We start from the raw sequence: 4,099 nt of genomic DNA, 5'->3' as shown, positions 1-4,099 counted from the left end.
GCTGCTCATGTGCAGCCAGAGAGTAAACGGAAATGATGGCAGCCCTCCACCTGCCTTTTAACCCTTTTGCCTGGATCTCTCATTCTCTTTTTTGAATATCTTTGACTTCTTCCGTGAGTAGTCTTTTATGCTTCCAAAGCACTCCTGTATTCTCTGTCTGTATCTGGTGACTTAGTCTTTAGTGCCATGAGTTCACCGATAAAAATTAATGTGCTCACATAGCAACGTTTCCATTTTGATTATGTTGCCTGGTCCTAAAGAGATAATCAGATATATTCAGAAATGCACAAGGATTTGTGGGTATGATACGATCTTTTTAAACTCTTTTAATTGCAGTTTTTCCACAGTTGTGTAAAACACTATCTTTCCCAGCTTCTCTCTCCCCAGATGACTTTTCTGACTTTATTATAGAATTAGAACAAGAAGTAAAGCATGAGAAAACCACATGGGCATAAGGAGATTGGGTCAGGATCCAAGAGTCCCCTGAGGATGGGATTTACAAAAAACTGAGCTATAGATTCTATCTCGATCCATCACTCCATCTGCTTACGGCATAACTGTCTTTTTTACACATATAGTGGGCATCATGCTACTGACAGCTCCCTGGGGTCTACCCACTCTGCAAATTTGTCTGTCTGTCTGATGAATGCCACTTAATGTTCTTAGACTTCCTTGGGTTGTATCAGATTCCTCTTCCTCATGCTGCCATTGCAACCTCTGCATATCTTAACTGATCACTATCACTTTGCATCATAATTGTAATTGTTTCTCAGTAGCTAACTGTCCCTGTAAATCTTGAAATTCTTAAAGGTGGGCTCCTGCTCTTCCCCTTCACGTACATCCCCACTAGGCCGTCTGCTCCTTTGCAGCCTGGAAGGACACAATGAATAGCTGCCAGCAGATACCTCATGGCCACAGAGGAGAGCCTGTCTGAGAACACAGGCAACTGTGAGGAAGGGAAACAAGAAGTAGAGAAGAAGAAAGACTTCAGGAGGGCAAGGGCAGTCTGATGTACTTGGGAATCTTTTGTTCAATATAAAGATGATTTCCAGGAAAAAAAATCTTAGCATTTACTATAACAAGTTAGTTATCTTAGCATTTAATTTATCAAGTTAAATTTTTAAGAAATAATAATGTAAATAGTCATTGAAAAACATCCTGGTTAATAAAATATGACACCTGACAACTTTGTATCCATTTCTACCTGCCTATTTTCTATTTAGCTTTTTTCTTTTCTTTTGTTTACGTCAAGGATAGACCAAAATGGGAACACATTCAAATTAATGAATTAGGCTTTCTGATTATTAACATGGGCTTGAAATCTCAGGCATGTCTTGATCTCTGTTACGTGAAATACAATCTTCTAGAAAACAAAGACATAGTTGACAATCTTCCAGAAAACAAAGACTATATTTTACTAACAACCTCAAAGACAAGCTCTTCACATTCATTACAATTTAATATGTTTCATAATGACTCATCAGCAAGACATAGAATATTGCATTTTGAAAAGAAGTCTCATTTGGATGTTAATTTGCAAATAAAAGTCAGGAAGAAGTTTGTGTAAATTATTTTCGTAAATATATGTACATAAAATAGCTTCTAAAATTTTAACAAACCAGTGAATAAAATCTTCTTGTGAAGAATGATCCAAAGATAATCACCCTGACTTGAAATAATTTTATCACAGTCTATCTAGTGTGAGCTTCTTTAGTAATCTGAAGATTGAGATTAGACTCCCATTATGAACTACTTATAAACATCATTTAAGATGATGGGAAAGTAATTTGAAGAATTTGGGGCCTGGTAATGAGTTTCCTTTGAAGTTGAGGAGGGGTGGCAGTGGGAACAGAATTTGAGATAATTGCTGGTTGTCTCCAAGGAGTCCAAATGTTGATGAAGTCTCTGTGTTTAATAATTAAAGATGCTAACCTCAAAGAAAGATGGAGCCACATTGTCAGTAACCCCTGGATATTTCCAAAGCCTGCGTCTTGGTCTAACGATCCACTCTGACTGTCTTCCTCCTCCCACTTAACTCCCACCTCTGCACTTGCTGTGTCTCTGTTAGGCACTGAGAAGAACAATTGAAAGCATGAGGAATGGAAGAAAACCTGCTTAGGAAACTTGACTCCGGCAGCCCGGCACACTGAGTTCGTACAATATCCACCTCCTGTCTCAGGTGCCTTTCTGGAGAACAAGGATAACAAGGATATCTCTCCCAAGCACGTTTAGGAACTCTCCCAAGCATGTTCAGGAAATCAAACAATGTTTGCCATACTCTCAAGCTTATAAGCTTTGCTTCTGCATTAAGTCCAATTAATGCATCCATAAAAAACGTTTCCTAGGAAAAAGGGGCAACTCTGAGTGTAGTTTTTTTCTTGCCATTCATTTGAACCTATTGCCAGACTCATGGGAACTTCAGCTAATCATGCTATACCTGCAATATTCTCCCAGGATCTACCACTATGAGAACTCAAAGTTCATTTGCAATGTTCTACATTTGTCCTGGGTGACCTTTAGTCCAATGAAAATTGTCTCTTGGTACAGCTGTAAAATTCTAGCGAACAGTAGAGAGAGATGTGCTCATTTTTTCTTGCCAATTCCCAGAGTGTCCCTCTGGTCTAGAGGCATTTTATAGCCAGGCAAGCAGAGCACCTAGAAGAAGCAATAAAAAATGAAGAGGATGGCCACAGATTGCCCAGAAAACAAGGTCGAAGGCATTACCTCGCCTGCCTCAACTTAACTAATTATATCTGCAATGACTAGTTCCAAGTAAGGCCACATTCTGAGGTACTGAGTGTTAGGATGTCAATATATAATATTTGAGGGGATACAATTCAAACCATAGCAACTAAGTTGTATCTAATCAATAATTCCCCAATCCTGGTACAGGATTAAAGCAGATGGAGGCTACAACCTCCCTCTCAGATCAGTTTCTCCCAGATCAAGCCACTTCTCTTGTCTCACACACAATGTGGGCCCTGGTAAAGAGTGGGCCAATAGAACACCTTTCCTTGGTGTCAACCTATGATACCACAGGAGCTCTTAAAATCACTAAAAATCAAATAAACAAGAAAACTATTTTCCCTCATGGGTGGGACTGCACGGCCCGGAGAGCATGTTCAAATAACAACATATCTGTCCCTATTGTCTCCATAAGAGAACAGATTCTGCTAACTAAAGGACTTTGGATTTGTAGAGTAGGGTTTTCAGGGCTGGGGGCAACATTTAATTGCTCAGATCAGTCAAAGCAAGACTGAGTTCTACCAGTTTTCCTTCCTCTATTCAGTGACTGTGACCAGCACCAGCACCCCACCCCCCACTTAACAAATGTGGGGTCTACGTATTACCAGTGTGAGGGTAGTTCCAAATTACTTCACAGCCTCAGGCACCTGCAAGTACCGCCCTGCCCAGGATATTCTGAATGCGTGAGGTAACAACAGGAATGCTGTTTCCTTTTGCATCAGCGTAATTATGGGGGAATGGATTTTCAGCACTGAATATGATTTTAAAATGTCACTCCCAGAAGATGGACATTTGGGCTCTGCTTCATATTGTAGAGCAGAAATCTTTAAGCTGATAAACTTGCAATAAAACAAGTGTCTAGAAGGTGACGTGATAAACTAAAATTTTACTTTATGATTTTTCTACATTTAAGAATTTTAAATATATCTTTCTTAACATATGTATGGGTTTAAAGTTGCTGAGCACCGTTTCTTGGGAAGGATGGTGCTGCTTCCCACTCTTTAGGGTACATTGTCTTTTCACAGAGCAAGCAAATGAGAAGAGATGATCATCTTTTTTATTTTTTGATTTTTTATTCTTTTTTTTTTAAATATATATTTTGTTGCTTTTTAGGTTTTGGGGTACATGTGAAGAACATGCAGGATTTTTGCACATGGCAATGAGGTTTGCTGCCTTCCTCCCCATCACCTATATCTGGCATTTCTCCCCATGTCATCCCTCCCCAACTCCCCACCCCCCGCTGTTCCTCCCCTAGTTTCCCCCCACAGACCCCAATGTGTGATGCTCCCCTCCCTGATCATCTTTTTTTTTTTTAATGTCCTTTTTTGGCACAAATGAAAACTGGCAACCCTAA

Source organism: Sapajus apella, unplaced genomic scaffold, assembly GCF_009761245.1.
Source record: "Sapajus apella isolate SASKATOON/1434 unplaced genomic scaffold, GSC_monkey_1.0 scaffold1, whole genome shotgun sequence".
NCBI classification, from domain to species: Eukaryota; Metazoa; Chordata; class Mammalia; order Primates; family Cebidae; genus Sapajus; species Sapajus apella.
This window is presented reverse-complemented; position numbering follows the sequence as displayed.